Source organism: Meles meles, chromosome X, assembly GCF_922984935.1.
Source record: "Meles meles chromosome X, mMelMel3.1 paternal haplotype, whole genome shotgun sequence".
Lineage (NCBI taxonomy): Eukaryota > Metazoa > Chordata > Mammalia > Carnivora > Mustelidae > Meles > Meles meles.
In genome coordinates this window covers 86,273,253-86,292,853 of record NC_060087.1, presented here as the reverse complement: position 1 = coordinate 86,292,853, position 19,601 = coordinate 86,273,253, and the positions used below count along the sequence as shown (strand labels likewise).

Sequence of the window (19,601 nt, the reverse complement as noted above, 5' to 3'; positions counted from 1 at the left end):
CACTGTTACAGATAAGTTAGGAAAGTCATATCTCCTCTTCAGTACATGTCTGTTTTAAGCAAATAAGAATAGCACTCTTCAAATATCATATGGTTTCACTTATTTGTGGAGCATAACAAATGACATGGAGGACATTGGGAAATGGAGAGGAGAAGGAAGTTGAGGGAAATTGGAAGGGGAGGCGAACCATGGGAGACTATGGACTCCGGGAAACAACCTGAGGGTTTTGAAGGGGCGGGGGTGGGAGGTTGGGGGAACCAGGTGGCGGGTGATGGGGAGGGCAGGTATTGCATGGAGCACTGGGTGTTGTGCAAAAACAATGAATACTGTTACGCTGAAAAAATAAATAAATAAATTTATAAAAAAAAAGAATAGCACTCTTTCCTATGCTATATTGCAAATCTTGCACACAACTAAAATATTATATAAGATCTATAAATATTGAGATTTGACTAATGCAGAAAGTGCTTTTCAGAAAAAACAAACATTTCTCAGATCAGCAGAAATTTTAAATTAATGATATTTTCTTCTTATGAAATAGGGAATATTTATTTCAGTTAGCAAATCAAAAAAACCATTTAAAAGACCTCCATAATTTAAAATTTTTAGAGGGAAGAGATGATCAATGTATTTTGTTAAATAACAAATGAAAAAGAATTAAAATGATTATATATAGATATGTAAATAAATAAAAATAAACAAAAAGGGAACAATTATGAGAATTCACACCAAAAGGAATGTATTCAAATGTACACAGAAATAGGTTTTCAGTTACATTTGGGTCCTAATTTAGGTGGAAGTTAATTGAGAAGATAGTCCCAGTGAAAATTATTGTCTTGAGACTTTTGTTGTAAGCCAGTAGAGTGGAGTTAGTCAACTGAGATTGGTATTGGTGGCTATACAAGGGATATATAATAGGATACACACATATATATGTATACGTATATACATATATGTGGAAAAAACAACGAGATGCTACATGTTATAGAATTTGAATTTCTGCGTATGTAAATTTTAAAGATCTGGTCATTTTCAATCTGAACATTACTCTTAACTAATAGCTGTACACTTTTACAATTTTCAGGTTTATAATGATAACCCTGGTATGTCTTCTGAATCATAGCAGAATTATTAAATTAAAACATATTTTTATTATTTGAAAATTGGTAATCTGGTCTGTTTTTTAACACTTCTAGATTAATCAGCACTTCTTTATCAGGTATCCAAACCTGGGCTCATTCTTTGGCCGTCTTCAATAACAGTTTATAGTTAACAGAAATAAAACAGCCAACAGCTGATAAATAAATTTAAGATTCACGCTATTACAGCAAGAATACCTATCACAAGAGAATTAAAATCTAACCAAGTCTTTAAGAAATGCTACATAGCTCTAATAATAAGAATTTTTCATATTCTGTAGTGAGAAAGAATTACAATGAAGCATGAACGAATGTATCTTTATTTCTGATTTGATAGAATGTAGTCTGTTCATGTCAGCAAGACAAAAGATATTAGGGGTGCGCCTGGGTGGCTCAGTTGGTTAAGCATACGACTCTTGATTTCAGCTCAGGTCATGATCTCCTGGTCCTTGGACCCAGCCCTGTGTGGTGCTCCCTGCTCAGCGGGGAGTCTGCTTATACCTCTCCCTTTGCCCCTCCCCCCCCTCGTTCTCTCAAATAAATAAAATATTTTTAAGAAATATATTAGAAATAGGCTGGACCTCATTTTCATCTGAAGTAGGTCATGGGTCCAAGTTTGATTTGAGGGGCCCTGCGTCTTAACTCATCTCTGGCTTCCCCAGAGATGGATGCCAACAATGGGGGAAGGAAGGGAGGGCTACAGAGGGCCTTCTTTACTTAGTTCTCTGATAAACCTAAAATAAGAAGGACTCTTAGGTAGTGTTGTTTGAAGCACAGCCTGAGAGGAGGTGGTTCTTATGCAAGTGCATTTATGGAGGAAGCACTCTCAGGTAAAGGGAAATGAAGGAAGAAGGACAGGGCAAGGGGGAAAACAACTAAGCTAAATGGAGACTAGCTTTAGCCTGATCCAATAAGGAACATTGGAGTAGGATTTACCCCACAGAATAGGTTTACTCTGAGGCGAAGTGGCTGGCATTATGTACCCTCATCATCATTCAGTCATTGGCTGTCGGTTGCAGGGGTGTATACGGAGAGGAGGTGTTGCAGAGGACTGAAGCTCCTATTTTTCAGAGTGTAACTCTAGAGAAGGAAGCAGCTGGAGTCAGCAGCTAAAACCCAGAGCTGCAGGGGATGGGTCCATCTACCCTATAAAGGTGGCCTGAACTAGTCTCCAGCAGTATACAAAGACTACAGTATAGAAACACTGTCATTTGCGTGTTAGAATCCCAGATCAGCCCTTAAGAAACACGTAACTGAAACATACTACAGAAAGCATTGCTGAACTTGCACACTTAAACTATGTATGATGGTGTTATGAGAAATGTTATGAGAACAACTAGGGATGCTGGGAACACATCTCCCTTTCTAGCACTGGGTTTAAGAATATCTTCCCCTCCTCACCTATTCTCTTTGCTAAGCAGTCACAGCTGGTGGTGGCTTCAGTGATCAGAGCAAGATGCCCAGCAGTGAAAGCACCAGGTTAATTAGGATTTAATGCAGATGAAGTCTCTGGAATGGTGATATGGAATTTAAGGTAAAAGGAACTATAAAGGCAGGGTCTCTTGTCTGTGTCTGAGATATGCACCCCAACATCCCCCCTTCCTTTATTTCTACCGGCCCTAGACACACCCTTGTCTGCTTGTCTGTCTTCTGTCAACATTTTGGCCAAGATTTCTATCTTTCTTAGCCTCTGGAACTGAACTTCTTGCAGTTTTACCCCTTTGCTGACATTTTCTAATAGTTTGATAGCTAGAAATAATGAAAAAGATTAAGTAAAATGCCTTCCCCTGCTATCTCTCTTCTTTTTCTTTTAAAATTTATCCTCTTTAATTAGAAGACCAAGCCCGATCAGGTATGCTATTATGGGCATCATGGGGGGAAAAGATAAGAAGTTGATTCTTCTAAAATTCAAGCCCAGAGGTTTCCTGGGTGTCCAGAATAATGGGTTCTGAAGTGCCAAGAGGGAGTGAAGAAGGTCACGGATCCACAGAAGTGGTAGAGGGTGGGGACGAGGCATTACTTGGTTTACCTTTAACAAAATCTGGCATTTACCTTCTCCTTCCCCAGTCTCTTTACCATAACCAGTCCTTCTGCTGGAAAAACCATTATAAACTGCCTGAGGATAAGTTGGGAAGCAGTAGTATGTGGGTGTGAAGCAAGAATAACAAGACCCTGGGTACTATAGGTTCTGAAAGAAAGGAGGGAATTCCTTTTTTGTTTTAATCTGGGGGTGGAGGAAAGAGATTTCCCTGTGCTTTTGAGCTGAGATAGAAATAGCTGATTCTATGAACTGCAAATGTGGAAATCACTTGGGCTGGAGTCAGAATAGTATATTAGAGTCTCTTGGTGCTGTCCTAAAATAAGCATAATCTTTGAAAATATCCAAGCTTTACAGGATGGTCAGGTGAGATGGGGATCCTACATCTTTATCTCTGGTGGTCTTAAGCAGTAATGCAGTCTGTGTAGCACAGTGGGATACAATAAGTGAGCTGGTTATGACTATTGTTATTTTGCACATCTCCTTTGCTGCCAGCCTTCAAGAGAGAGACCCTTGCTTTATTGCCTGCTGCCCTTCTACTCTGAGGAGCACCTAAACTTCCTCACCTGCACAGATATTGATGCAATTCTTAGGGGAAAAAAAGAGCACTCAAAAATAATTTATTGCCAGGGGCACCTAGGTGGCTCAGTGGGTCAGTTTCTTCAGCTCGGGTCATGATCTCAGGGTCCTGGGATCGAGCCCCACATCGGGCTCCATGCTTGGCCGGGAGCCTGCTTCCCCCTCTCTCTCTCTGCCTGCCTCTCTGCCTATTCGTCATCTCTGTCTGTCAAATAAATAAATTAAAAAAAAATAATTTATTGCCATTTTCTCAGTGATATTTAAGTGGGACCAAGATATATTTGAGTTTATCTGAGTTTAAGTCTTGGCTCTATTTGTTACTGACTCTATGACCACGGGAAAGTTAGAGTTATCTGCTGTCTCACTGATCTGAATTTTTCTTAGCTGCTTTAGAAAAACAAAGAGAAGGAAAGGGAAGGATAATACTTTTAACTACCACCAATAATTGTGAGGATTAAACAAACAAAACCAAAAAATGGGTTTAAAGCAATTAATACAGTACTTGGTCCATAGGTGTCCACATGTTAACCATTATTATCATTCAGTATTTAATTAGCTGGAAGGCCTTAGCTGAGAAGACCTCACCCTCAAAGTCCATAATTAACATTTCTATTTCAATATACTGCTTAATTCTGTGCCAGGCAATATTCTAGGTGCTGCTCACATGTGAATTTATAAAATTCTCACTACAGCTCTAGAGGTAGGTACTACTGTTATATCAATTCTACAGATGTGGAAGCCAAAGAATGCGTGCTTAAATCACCTGCCCAAGATTCCATGGTTGTATAGTGGTAGAGTGCGGAGATTCAAACCCAGAAAGCTGGGTTTACAAAGTGCCTGCTCTTAATCATTGAGGTAAGCAGTTAAAGAGTCAAACCAAAAGGAGATGGGGAACATAGGATAGAAAGGGCAATCAAGGTGAAAAATCATAAACTGCAAAGTTAGAGTTTAGGTTGGTCTGGAAGTTTAAAGGCATTATTATGAACTATTCAGGTTGTGAACAAGTAAATTAAACTTGTATTTAAAAATGACTGGCGCCTGGGTGGCTCGGTGGGTTAAGCCTCTGCCTTCTGCTCAGGTCATGATCCCAGGATCCTGGAATCAAGCCCCCGCATCCGGTTCTCTGCTCAGCGGGGAGCGGGCTTCCTTCTCTCTCTCTGCCTGCCTCTCTGCCTACTTGTGATCTGTGTGTGTGTGTGTGTGTGTGTGTGAAATGGATAAATAAAATCTTAAAAAAATGATTGGTAAACTTACAGGTCAACTTACAAGAAAATTGAGAAAAGGTTCAACAGATGACTATGACTAAAAGGGCAGGCCTGGTCTTCTTTTACCAGAGAAGTTGCCTGTATCTCCCAACAAAGCAATCCGCGCACAAGAAAGCATGGATGGGACAATGAGCTCAGACAGGAAAGGGTTAATCCCCCTTCCCTGCCCCCGCGCCATTTTTGCGCGCGCGGGGGCGCGGGTGGTATGGATGGGGAAAACGAAGGCGAAGAGGATCGTGGGAACCCGTTTTACGTCGCCCTGTAGGCACCTGGGAAATTTCTGTGTACCTCTCTATTATGTCCGACTCTCAGTGAATGCCGTGGCAAGATGGGTTCTAGTCAATGCCGCCGCAGTTGCTCTCCGGGAACACAAGGCAGGGGCCTTCGGCCTCTGCCTGGAGAGCGGATGAAGTGGAGGTTTGTGAGCACTTCTTTTGGGCTGAAGGCGTAGGCACATCCTGCCTGCAGCCGCGCAGGGAGAGGGGAACGGAAGTGAGAAGTAACGGAGAGTAGGGGAACTGACAGACTGACGGACCAGCGGCGAGATATGATTGCGTCCTTGTTGTATAGGGGAGTGTAATGTGTTGTGTGTATGCTGTTGTTGAGACGGGTGAATATTATGGTTACTTGGAGATGGGGGAGGTGGCGAATAAATGAATGGAGGGTAAAAGCTGAGCACCAGCATCTATGAGTCGTACCTATACGGGATGATTTTATGGAATGATATTAATGGATCCCTGGCTTCAGATTTTACTTTCTTTTTTTAAAGATTTTATTTATTTATTTGACAGACAGATCACAAGCAGGCAGAGAGAGGAGGAAGCAGGCTCCCCGCCAAGCAGAGAGCCAGACACGGGGCTTGATCCCAGGACCGGGATCATGACCCGAGCGGAAGGCAGAGGCTTTAACCCACTGAGCCACACAGGCGCCCCCATATTTTACTTTTGATGGGTTGATTCCCTTAACAAATTACCAAGTACCTAGACTGTACTAAAGGCTGTGGATGAGGAAAGGAGTTAGCCATTATTTTTGACATTTAAAGCCTGCTAGTTATGATACACATTTGGAGATAGTCAATTACAATATAAGAAGACAGATATATACATTAAGTGTTTTTGAAAACTTGGGACCCACAAACTCACCTGAGGGTGCAATCTGGGACAATCTTTGATGTGATTTGACATATACTTTGAAGATGCTATAAGTAGGGCCAAACTATAAAATTTTTTCTTTCTTTTTTTTTTTTTCAAGCCAAACTATAAAATTTTCAAGGCCTGTTTAATTCAGAAGCAGCAGCTACGTGGAGAACTGAGGAGCACTTAAGGCCCAAACTGGCTCATTCTTGGTGAGAGCAGTTGTCCTTCACAATGGCACTTCCAGGGCCCCTGTTGGAGAGTCAGTCTTACAGAGAACAAGGCCTCCCTTCGCACATGTAGCCTGCAAGTTCTGGGTAGAACTACAGTGCAGGACACAAGGCCTGTCTGCCCTAAGCATTTGAAGCATCTCTGTGCCAGTTCTTTGTTTTTCCAGCAAATTCAGTTCACAGAATTGTGCATCCACCTGGAATCCTAAGCTATGTTTTAAGACTTTCAAATCATTAAACCTGCTGCTTTGTTTACCAGAGAAACAAAAGTATAGCAGACAATCTAAGTAAGTGGTTCTCAAACTTTCTTGGGCATCCGTATCAGCTGGTGGGCTTGTTAAAACAAAGATTGCTGGGTCCTACCCACAGAGTTGCTGATTCAGTGGGTCTTGGGTTGGGCCTTCCAATTTACATTTTTAACAAATTCCATGAGATGCTGATGCTACTGGTTCTGAGACCACACTTGGAGAACTACTGGTCTAAACAGAACTGACATTAAACTGTGAAGGACATCTCTAGGGAAAACTAGACACACAACCAAAGGTTAGACATGTCTGAGTTAATTCTCAGTAGATACGAAATGGATTTGTTTTTGTTGTTCATTTGTATGCTTTGAATGGAGGAACAAAGATGAATCTTCCAGAACTAAACAAAGCAAGGTTTGTACAGTTCTTTTCTTCCCAAATAAGTATCGGATTTCCTTGTATCATAAATTGTTTAAAAAACAAAGTAGCTATTTTCATTTCAGATGCCTTGCTCAGTTATATCCAGGTGACTAGGTATTTATAATGGAACTCACACCACAACTTGTGTCATCACCAAGAAAACCTGAGGTTTTCTCAATTTCTTGTAGTAAATTATGTTTGAGTTTAAAAGTTTAAAAAAATTTTGACAATCTAATCAACAGAGACTAGTATAAGGAGCTAGAATTGAGGTGCGATGAATAGTTTTTTTTCCCTAGTGAAACCTTACCATTCTCAGAAGAAACAGTTTATTCACTGTAGAGTGCAGATGGAACCAGAAATCCTAGTGTGCTAAAGCTTAATTTGAAACCTTTCTTTAGGGAATGACTTAGACAGTCTCATGGAGAGAAACAGGTCACATTTCTACCTAATCTCCAAACCCCTCCCATAAGTTTAAAAAAAGGCCAAGACACATTTTTAGGAATGACAGTAATCATTCTAAACCCCTATCAATTTTGGATCCCAAATCTCTTCCCAGGCCAGTTATGAAACAAAACTGCAAAATCAAAGATGCACACCTAAAACATTTTTAAAAAGTCCAAACACACTGGCCTGAGTCTATTATGAGTCTTCGTAGGGACCAGCAAGATTCTAGGATGATCAGTACTCTGAATGTTTCAGAAATATAAGGATCTGTCATATCCACATCCCAAGGGAGTCAGCAGGACACTGTATGGGAGGAAAAAGTTTTCCTCAACCCTCTTAGGGTTCCTGATTCAGTGTTAAAAACCAACAGGAGAGAATATATAAAAGCATTAAGTTTTACATGATGCAGGAGCCTTTGTAAGGAAATGAAGATCCTAAGAATTTAAAATTTAAAAGACCTAAGTATTTTATGCTAGGTTTGATGAAGAGTGGACAGTCATGAAGGAATATGATAATGAGTATGAAGCAAGTGTAGTAAACTGGGGGAAACGTAGCAAAGGCCTGTTTGTTAGGATTTCTCTCAACATCTCTTTGTTCTTTGAAGATAAAGATAACTCTTTCGTTCATGCTATAGGGAGGCCACCTCTCACATGGGGTTTTAATGACCTGTTTCAGAGGACAGGAGGTCAAAATGAGCTTTCTGATTCTGCTATTTTTTCCCAAATCCTTTAACTTAAAGCATTCAATATGCCAAGGTGACGTATTTTGGAATAGCATGTCCTGAGCCCCCTCAACACTCAGACACATAACTCTTGAATATTAATCAAATTTTGCAGATGGTCAGTGAGACTCTCACTCATTATATTTGTGTACTGCTTTCTCCTCTCCACACCAGTTCTCATCTCTACCTAATCACCTAATCTTATAGAGAGTATAATTTTCTATGAAATGAAGGGGCACCTGGGTGGCTCCATCATTTAAACATCCAATTCTTGATTTTGGCTCAGGTCATGATCTCAGCATTGGGCGTGGAGCCTGCTTAAGATTCTCTCTCTACCTCTCCCTCTACCTCTCGCCCCTCACTCACACGTGTGCTCCTCTCGAAAGAAAGAAAGAAAGAAAGAAAGAAAGAAAGAAAGAAAAGGAAAGAAGGAAGGAAGGAAGGAAGGAAACCTATGTTAGTTTGAACTATGCATCACTGTGTCCTAAGTGATTCCTAGGTAGAGATGATGTAATTTTGTTGCTTGAGCACTCAATATCTTACAAACTCTGAGGTTGGACAGATGGAAGGGAATTTTGGGTCATGTAATAAATGATTAATCTGCAATTCAAATTCAGACAGGACTGCTTCCAACTCATATTTACTGGTTGCTGCTGCGGATTCTCTAAACAACTTTAAATCAGTAAGTGTCTGTAACCTGAGTTAGAGTGGGGTTTCAGGTAAGGCTCTTAACCACAAGGCTATGGAGGTCATTTGGAATTGCCTTTCTAAGGATAAGTCCCTACATAAAGTGAGTGAGAACTGTAAAATAAATTAGGGAAAAATTAATAACTCACTAGGAGGAGGAGAAGTAGGCAGAAATATATTCTAGAATCTGTATCTGAAACTGAAAAGCCAGTTAGCAGGTGCATACCTGCTTAGCTTTTCCCACAGCAGAAGCTGAGGCTTAAGCACCTTTATGCCTGTAGCCAGGTTGTCCTTGGGTCCTGTGACCATCATGGGGACACAGCAGCTTTGCCTGCTTTTCTGCACTTGATAAGGTTATGAAGAAACCTGGAGGACTTAATCTCATATAATTTTTTTAAAGATTTTTATTTATTTGACACACAGAGAGAGATCACAAGTAGGCAGAGAGGCAGGCAGAGAGAGAGAGGAGGAAGCAGGCTTCCTGCTGAGCAGAGAGCCCGATGTGGGGCTTGATCCCAGGACCCTGAGATCATGACCCGAGCCGAAGGCAGCGGCTTAACCCACTGAGCCACCCAGGCGCCCCATCTCATATAATTTTTAACTATGGAGTCATTTTAATAGCTTTTGGAGGTCTGAAGAATGCATATCAATGTCTTCCAAAACTGCATTGTAAAAGAGCCAAATCAAAGTCTGACTGAAAGCTGGAGTTCAGCAGATCAGAAGTGACCTCGCCAGAAATATATTCTCTATTTTCAAGCTCTTCAGAGGAGTTGTCAGTGACCTCTAGCTAAAGACCATCAAGAACATACCTGTGGTTGAACAAGTCAGATTGATTACTCACTGCATCAAGGGAGAGTGCCCATGATTGGGAACTTGCAGGGTGCCTCAGGGGCTGTTACAAAGGATTTATTATTATGGGTTTTGGACTTGGGTTAGGTAATTTTGGGGGAGGCTTTAAACCAGTGAGGCTTTGCTCTGGATTGGATTCTGTTAGAATCCAATTCTGTTAGAATCCAGAATATAGGGGTAACACTATAATTGGGCATCTTTTTAAATCTTGCCTAGAGGGAGGATAGACTAGAAGGAGGCTAATTGGTAGTAGTGGTGGCCATTAGCCAGGGTAGAAGGATGTTTGGTCATTTTGAGGTTTGGTCAAAGTTCATGTTCTGCCTCTTTTCAGACTTGATTATGCAGTGGTCTTGCTTTTGTCTTGGTCACAGTAATGACATAGTAGTCTTCTCTGCTATTGATGACCCATGAAATTGTCTGGCACCAAGAACACCAAGGCCTGGCTGTGAGGGCTAGGCCAGCAGCTGTATATTGATGGCTGCTTTTCTCCTCAGAGTGAGCAGTGCTCAGTCCAGCAGCCTGTAGGGAACCAAATTCCCTTTCTACCAGGAGCAAGATATAGCAGACAAATGGTTAGATGTGCTGAAGAGGAGAGATTAGGTAGTGGATGTAGGTGTGAATGAAAGGATCTGGTTACCCTCTAGTAGAATTTAAAGCCACAGTGATAGTAGTTTCCTGAAGTTGTTTTTCCTTAAACAAACAAAAACAAGAGAAGTAGATGGGAGAATGTTGTAGACTTTTTCAAAGATGACCACAACAGTATCTCCCATCTCACGTTCTTCTACAATGTGATCTTGCCACCCTCCCATTGAGAATTATGGTTGATGTACTCTCTCCTTTGAATCTGGCAGATTTAATCATACTGACCAGTAGAATAGGGAGAAAAGAGACCTATGACTTCTGAGGCAAGGCTGTAAGAGGCAGTGCAGCTTCTGCCTTATTTGAAAGGACAATGACCTGTAGAGTCCTGAGCTGCATTGTAAGAAGTCTGACTACCCTGAGGCTGCCATACTTTGAGAAAGTCCAGGTCCATGTTGCAGCTATGTATAGGTCCTCCAGTCAGCAGTCCCAGCTGAGGTTCCACCTAATAGCCAACATTCACCAGGAGACCTGTGAATAAAGATACCCCTAGATGATTAATGCTCCCAGCCATTGAGTCTCCCTCTGAGGCCCCGAACATCATGGAACAGAATCAAGCTATCCCTGCCATACTCTGAGTTCCTGAACCACAGAATCAGAGAGCAGAATAAAACGATTGTTTTAATGCCACTGTTTTGGATTGGTTGATCACAAAGCAATAGTAATCCAATCAGAGGTAGAAAATTTGGTTCAAATAAAAGGGATGGAGTAAAAGGAACAAAGAAGGTAGTTGATAGAGGGAACACAGGCTAGTGACAAAGCATTTAGCTTTGCTGCTGCTACTGGGCTCCTTGGTCCCAGAGACCCTGGAGTGGACAGAAGGAAGCAGGGAATGAGAAGTTATCTAGTATGCTAAAAGAAACTTCGGCAGATAATTTGCACCTTCCTTTAAAATAAGATCTTTTCCCAAAGATTAATTGATTGATTGATTGATTTGTCAGAGGGAGACAGACAGAGCACGAGCAGGGGGAGGGGCAGGCAGAGGGAGAAGCAGGCTCCCCACTGAGCAGGGAGCCCAATGTGGGACTCGATCCCAGAACCCTGGGATGATGACCTGAGTGGAAGGCAGACGCTTAACCAACTGAGCCACCTAGGCATCCCTTTAAATAAGATATTGAACTACTTGCACTACTGGGTATTTTCCCTAAAGATACAAATGTAGTGATCTGAAGGGGCACGTGCACCCAAATGTTTATGGAAGCAATGTACACAATAGCCAAACTATGGAAAGAACCTAGATGTCCATCAACAGATGAATGGATAAAGATGTGGTATATATATATATATATATATATATATATATATATATATATACACAATGGAGTACTATGCAGCCATCAAAAGAAATGAAATATTGCCATTTGCAATGATGTGGCTGGAACTAGTGGGTATTATGTTTAGCGAAATAAGTCAATCGGAGAAAGACAACTATCATATTATCTCCCTGATATGAGGAAATGGAGATGCAACGTGGGGGGTTTGGGGGGTAGGAAAAGAATAAATGAAACAAGATGGGATTGGGAGGGAGACAAACTATAAGAGACCCTTATATCTCACAAAACAAACGGGGTTGCTGGGGGGAGGGGGATAGGGAGAGGGTGGTGGGGTTATGGACATTGGGGTGGGTATGTGCTATGGTGAGTGCTGTGTAGTGTGTAAACCTGGCGATCCACAGACCTGTACCCCTGGAGCTAATAATATATTATATGTTAATTTAAAAAATTAAAAAAATTTAAAGATATTGAACTACTTATTTAGCTGTAAATTTTGACTAAAATTAACAAAGTGTGTATGGGTTTTTTTCCCCTAAGGAAAAAAGGAATAATATTAACACTAGCAAACTACTCGATGAATAACAAGATTTAATATTATGGTTGCTTATGGATTTGAACAAATCCCGCTAATCATTTTCAGTCAGTCATGTGTTATTTATAAAAATCATTTTGGGGGCTCAGGTGATTAAGCATCTGCTTTTGGCTCAGGTCATGATCCCAGAGTCCCGGGATTGAGCCCTGCATCGGGATCCCTGCTCAACAAGGAATCTACCCCCCTCTCCCTCTGCCCCTACCCCTGCTCATTCTCTCTCTACACACTCTTTCAAATAAATGCATAAAATACAATAATAATAATAATAATAATTTCAACTTTATTGTAGTTATATGAAGGTTTTCCTCAGTAGACTTTGAGGTATTTAGGTAAGACAATTTGATGGCATTGATGTTGAAACTGTCTGTGAAGACTGTTAACTCTTCAGTCTTCCTTGGTAACAGTACTTAGTAAGGGACACTTGCTCTTCTCTATCTCATTGTATGATGTCAGATGAAAACACAATATTGTTTCCAGTGACATGTATAGGAGTTTTATTCTTTTAATCTGGGATAATCTGGTTCACTTTTAAAACCTCCATGTGTGTCTATATGTTACACACGCCAATAGCTCTTGCTGAGTAAGTCAGTCTACATGTAAGTTATAATAGAAGTCCTAGTACTATACTGGAATTATGTAATCAGTGAACACTCAAAGATACCAGTTATAAATGTTGAATGCTCTTGTCAACTGACCTCATGGTTATGGACCAAATACAAAATGTCACAGCCTCTTGTTTCATTGTAAAAATGCATGTGATTTTGGTGTTTGCTACAGGATCTGCTTATGTCCTCTGTGCATTCTACCTTGAAAAGTACTTCTGTCCTTTTACACTTGCCTGAATCTTATCTAACACTCAAGACCCAAAGTCAGCAACACTTCTTTGGAAACCTAAATCTCCTGTTCTCCTCCTCATCCTCTTTCCCTGTTTCTCTTTTCGGTCACCTTCAATCTTCAGTTTTGCTTAATAACTTTCTGGGTGCATGTCTGCCCTTTCTGCTAGTCTGTGAATTCCTGGGAAATAGAGTCTATATTTGATTGATTTATGGGCTCACCATAGCTCCATGATGAGTGTTTTCATCTTTACAATCTGTAGAGAGGGCACCTAAGCCTGGGGATGCTAGTGAAGATCATGTATCTTCACATTAGTGGCAGAAATAAAGGAGAAACTAATTCCCAGAAAACCCAAGCTTTTTCTGCACTTGAATTTTTTTCACTGCTCTCTTGTATCCCCCTTGTCTCCCTGGATAGCAATTGTGAGGACCATGAAGCAGCTTCCACAGAACTCTTGCTTTCTGTATTGATATCTTGTTCTGATAACAAAAAATATTCTTTCCTTTGCTTATTGGGTTGGGATGAAGATATTTTTTCCTTAGCTCTACTCTAATATTTCCTCTTTCTGACTCCCACTCCCAGGGCCAAAGTGATTTGAACAAATTTATATAGGAAAATTATCCCCTCTGTTGTCTGTGGTGCCTGAAGATACAGTTGCTAAGATTTAAAACCTGGGGCTGGGGTGCCCAGCTGGCTCAGGTGGTAGAGCACATGACTCTTGATCTCAGGGTTATGAATTTGAGCCCCATGTTGGGCAGAGAGATTACTTAAAAATGAAATAAAATATAATACTGTTTTTAAAAATAAAACATGTGGCAGAGGGAGTGGGAGTAAGAACCCCACTTAGGCCTCAGTATAGTCCTAAGTCACATGGTTTATAATAATCACTCGATATGAGGAGTTAAGGGGGCTTGCCCAGATTAAGAGCACAGACTCTGGAGCAAGACTTCCTGTGTTGGAATCTGAGCTCCATAAAATTGGAGAAGAGTGTTGTTAGGAGGATTTGCAGAATTAATATAGGTAAAGCACTTAGGATGATACCTGGTTAACAGTAAGTGCTGTTTAAATGTTAAGTATTATTATATCTGTCATTATTATCATTAAAATTATTAAATAAGATCCTTGTGTGTATGCACCATCAGAAGGCTGGAGGGTAGATGTGAGTGGTACCCCACATATGTAACAAATAGGTGTTAGAAAAGCAAAACATGAACAATTAAGGAATTACATCTAAGAGTGTTTTCAGTAGTTTTATTTTGGTTGCTTTAATCCTTTACTAAAACCAAATCTCAGTTACATACTGTTGCTTGTGCTTCTGGAGTCATAGCTAAGACACCGTTGCCTAATCTGGGATTACAAAATTTACACCTGTGTTCTCTTCTATTTTTATGTTACCTCTTACACTTAGGTCTTTGTTCCATTTTGAGTTAACTTTTGCATATGGCATGAAGTAGGAGTCTAATTTCATTCTTTTGCGCGGGGATATCTAGGTGTCCCAACACCATTTGTTGAAAAGACTATTTTTTTTTCCTATTGAATGGTCTTGGCACCCTTGTTGAAAACCAATGGCTATAAAGGTCTGAGTTTGTTTCTGGATTCTCAGTTCTGTTCCACTGATCAATATATTTATCCTATGCTAGTACCAATCTTAATTACCATAGCTTTGGAGTAATTCTGAAAATCATGAGCTGTGAGTCCTCCCACCTTATTATTTTTCAGGGTTGTTTAGACAATTCTGGCTTCTTTGCATTTTTTTTGTGAAGTGTAGGATCATCTCATCAAGTTCTGTAATAAAAGACTGCTGGGATTTTGATATGGACTGCATTTGTGGCATATTAACAATACTAAATTTTCTGAATACTAAATACTAAATCTTCTGACTCATGGGCATGAAATATCTGTATATTTATTTCAACTTTATTTTGTTCCAGTATATGAATTCTGCACTTTTTTTGTTAAACTAATTCCTAAGTATTTTGTGCTATTGTAAATGGAATTGTTTTATTATAATTTCTTGTTTAGAGTGTTATTGCAGTTGATTTTTTTATGTTGAACTTGTATCCTGCAACCTTGCTGAATTTATTAGTTATAAGACAATTTTTGTGGATTTTTTAAGATTTTCCATATACAAGATCATGCCACCTGTAAATAGAGGTAGTTTTACTTCTTCCTTTCTAATATGGATGCTTTTTATTTCTTTTTTCTCTCTTCATTGCCCTGTTTTGCACAGAGTGAGTAATCACTAGAAGGCAGCCGTATTTTTATCTCTGAGTCCAGCCACAAATTCAGATACTGAAGTGCACAAAGCCTGGAAACCACATAAGTGTGGTCAGAATCTAAACTGTTTTTGAATGCTCCCTAAAATTGCTTTGTTTAGTTCTGTTCTTTTTTTGAGAGAGAGAAAGAGAGAGAATGAGTGAGTGAGAGCAAGAGAGGAAGCACGAATGAGAGTGTGAGCAGGAGGAGGGGCAGAGGAAGAGAGAATAACAGGCTCCATGCCACCATGGAGCCTGATGCTGGGCTTGATCTCAGGACTCTGAGATCATGACCTGAGCTGAAATCAAGAGTTAGAAACTTAACTGAACTGAGCCATCCAGATTCCCCTATTTCTCTTCTGTTTACATTTAGAATTTGGTAGCATCTTTTGAAAATGCCAGCATGCTTTATTAATGTTAGGAAGAATCATATGGAGTGTTTTTTGTTTTGATCTAAGACAACACATTAAAAGGAGAGCACTCTTTTTGGGAGCAAAGGGTGTGAAAGAGGTCGTGATCCAGCAGAGAAAATTCCAGGGACTAGGTGAGATTCAGAAGGATAAGGTCTTGATCAGTTTAACCTCTGACTATGAGATTCTATTACCTGAGCTTTTCTCTCCTTGGATTTCAGAGGTCCAAGGTTTTTATTTATTCAGTCATCAAACATGCATTGGGAAATAGTGTGGGTTTAGTAGTATTTTTTTAAGATTTTATTTATTCATTTGAGAGAGAGAGAGAGAGAGAACAAGCAGGGCTAGAGGGATAGAGAGAAGCAGACTCCCCACTGAGTAGGGAGCCTGACATGGGGCTCAATCCCAGGACCCTGAAATCATGACCTAAACCAAAGGCAGACACTTAACTGACTGAGTCATCCAGGCACCCCAGTAGTATTTTTTTAACTAGAGCATGGGCTCTGGACCCAGGTTAGGCTTGAATTTGAGTTCTACCTAGCATTTCCTAACTCTGTGACCTTGGCCAACTTACCTAGCTTGTCTGTGTCTCTGTCGCTTCATTCGTAACAGGAGGATAATATTATCTAATACAACCTTCATGGATTTGTTGTTAAGAGTTAAATGAGTTAGAGATGCCTGGGCGGCTCAGTTGGTTAAGCGTCTGCCTTCGGCTCAGGCCATGGTTCCAGGGTCCTGGAATTGAGTCCCCCATTAGGCTCCCTGCCCAGCAGGGTTTCTGCTTCTTCCTCTCCCTCTGCCTCTCCCCTCTGCTCATGCTCTCTCTGTCTCTCTCAAATGAATAAATAAAATCTTTTTGAAAGAATAATTAAATGAGTTAATGCATATATACATAAAGGACTTAGATAAATTCCTGGCATATATTAAGTGCACAAAAAATGTTAAATAACTATTAGTTTTATAGTGGTGGGAAGGTAGCTATTTTAACTTACTGTTTACATATTTAATTCTGTTTATCTGCTCAACTATTTTTTGTTCATTGTTGATATGAGGGATATGATATGACATGATATGCTCAACTTTGAGCAGTTCAAGGAACATTTCATTGAGAGTGACTCTTCCCTTCCAGAATTATTAGTGTTGAACCAGGAGAGCTGACTGCATCCGGGAAAGTAAGGCAATATGCTAGTGAGCCACCTGGTGGCAGTATTGCCAAGGAATTTAAGCAGCCCAGGAAAAGACAGCCCTTTCCATCCAAGACTTCTTTAGATCTGAAGCAGTTTTTCTGTCTTCCAGAGAAGTTCAAGCCACGATTTCTTTCCCTGTGTTCTCCTGATCTTGGAACACTGCCATTCCAGCTCAAGGCTGCTTGGGAACCTTTTGGTGCTCTTAGCTACTCTATCTTTACTGAGCAGAGGAGAGAAATGAGGCTAAATATGTCAGTTCTTCTGATGTTGGGTTTCCAATTCCCACACCACTGACTTGCTGTTTCTTCTGCTGTGCCCCCATAGATGGCGGTAAATGGCTGAGGGGAGAAGCAAAATTAACATTTTTTGAGACAGCAAGCACTATATCAGAAATTTTATACAATCACTTCATTGAATTGCCACAAAACCCTGAGAGATTAATTTTGTCATTTACTTTATCCATCACTCTGCTTCAGCAATTACTACTACTATTACTACTACTATTTTTGCTTCAGCAATTATTAACATAGGTGTGGCCAGCTGTACTTCAGTTATACCCCTACTCGATACCCCTGGATTATTTTCAGGCAAATTTCACATTTCATTGCATTCTTTCATTTTAAAATATTTTCTTTAATCCCTCTCAAAGGTAAGAACCTTTTAACACACCACAGAGCCATGACAATACTAAAAAAACAAACAAGTAATAGTACCTAAAGATCATTAAATATCTAGCCAGTGTTTAAATTTACCTAGTTGTCTTTTTGTTAAAAATTGAATTTACTTTATTCAAATTAGGGTCTAAACAAGACCCATTGACTGCATTTATTTGATATGTGACCTGTGAACCATTTTACATGGAAAGAAACTGAGGCTCAGAGAAGATCATCTGTTCACTTCAAAAACAATTCTCTACTGAATCAGACCTGGTACCAAATGTTGGGGATACAAAGGTTAGGAAGACACAAGACTTCGCTCTCTTATACTTCTGTGATGCTCTGTGAATGTATCACAGGACTTATCACATTACGCTATTGATATGTGGTTATGTATCTGTCTTCCCAGGTAGATGCCAAATTCCTTAAAAGGCAAGGGCCATTTTATAGTCAACATTGTATTCCTAATACCTAGTATAGTTCCTGGTGCATGGTAGGTATTTAACAACCACGGGGGTGAATGGGTAGTAATTGGGAACCAGTAAGTGGGAACCAGTGAAGAGTTTCAAGCAGGGCAGTAGCATGATAAGATTTTCACTGTAGGTAGGTAACTCAGATTGTCAGTTGGATTGGAGGCATGACAGACTGGAGGTAGAGAGGGGACTCTTGCTGAGTCCATGCTAGAGAGGATGAGAGCCAGACTAGGGCAATGGCAGTGAATATAGAGCAGAGAAGACAGATTGGAGAGTTACAGAGGATGTGGAATTGGCAGGATTTGGGAATTTATTAGATGTAGAGAATAAGAGAGAATGAGAAGATCCAGGTTTCTGGCTTGGGTACTAGTGGTGCTACCAATAGATTCAGAGTAAAAAAAAGAAAAACAAGTTTGGGGTGGAGGAGATGAGTTCTGTCTTGGACACTATAAGGGTTTGTCTCTCTGATCTTCAGGAGGTAATATTCATGTGATGTGTGAGACCAGAGCTCAGGCAAAGGGTTAGGAGTGAAGATCTGGGAGTCACTGCATATAGGTAGAACTTGAGAGCCTGACAGTGGATGCCATCACTCAGGGAGAAGACCTGCGGTGAGATTGGGAGTGGACTAACAAGGGAACCCTGACACTCACCAAGGGGCTATAGAATGAGAAGCCCATGAAAAAGATGGAAAAGGAATAGACAGGGATATTAGAAGAAAACCAGGAGAATGTGTTGCCACAGAAGCAAGGGAGGAAAGAGTTCAGGAGAGGGGGATTGGAGGTTGGGTGATATTTTTGAGGCAGATAAGGAGATGGTGGTTGAGAAAAGTTGAGTGCAGCCAGGGTGTGGTTGATGGTGGAGGAGTGACGGGAAATAAGCCCAGAAAGCCCTCATCCAAAAGGCAAAACACACACACACACACACACACACACACACACACACACACCCACACCCCCTTAGTCACCAGGCTAAGGAGTTAAGGCTTCATTCTGTAGATAATGGGGAGTCATCAAGAAGTTTAAAACAGAAAAAAAAAAAAAGTTTAAAATAGGTGTGACTCAGGGCACCTGGATGGCTCAGTCAGTTAAGCATCTGACTCTTGGTTTTGGCTCAGGTCTTGATCTCAGGGTCCTGAGGTGGATCCCCACATGTTCAGTGGGGAGTCTGCTTGAGATTCTCTCTCTCTCCTTTCCCCTCTGTCCCTCCCCCTGCTTGTGATCTCTCTTTCTAAAATAAAGAAATAAAATCTTCAAAAAACAAAACAAAACAAAAAAATTAAGGGCCTATTCAGCCAGAGCAGCCCCACCCCGGTTGAACCGTCATTTTGTTGTAAAACTTGGGTTCACCGGGGCACCTGGGTGGCTCAGTGGGTTAAGCCTCTGCCTTCAGCTCAGGTCATTGTCTCAGGCTCCTGGGATCGAGCCCTGCATCGGGCTCTCTGCTGGGCAGAGAGCCTGCTTCCCTTCCTCTCTCTCTGCCTGCCTCTCTGCCTATTTGTGATCTCTCTGTCAAATAAATAAACAAAATATTT

General features: G+C 40.7%; 1 long non-coding RNA gene across 1 annotated transcript in view; it reads left to right on the top strand.

Moving 5' to 3' along the window:
* Nucleotides 1–5,311: 5,311 nt before the first annotated feature.
* The window catches only part of LOC123935058, a 28,608-nt gene continuing 14,318 nt past the window's right edge, over nucleotides 5,312–19,601 (top strand). Inside the window, exon 1 of the long non-coding RNA XR_006816876.1 lies at nucleotides 5,312–5,438. This is a non-coding gene — a long non-coding RNA (uncharacterized LOC123935058). The remainder of the gene's footprint in view (nucleotides 5,439–19,601) is intronic.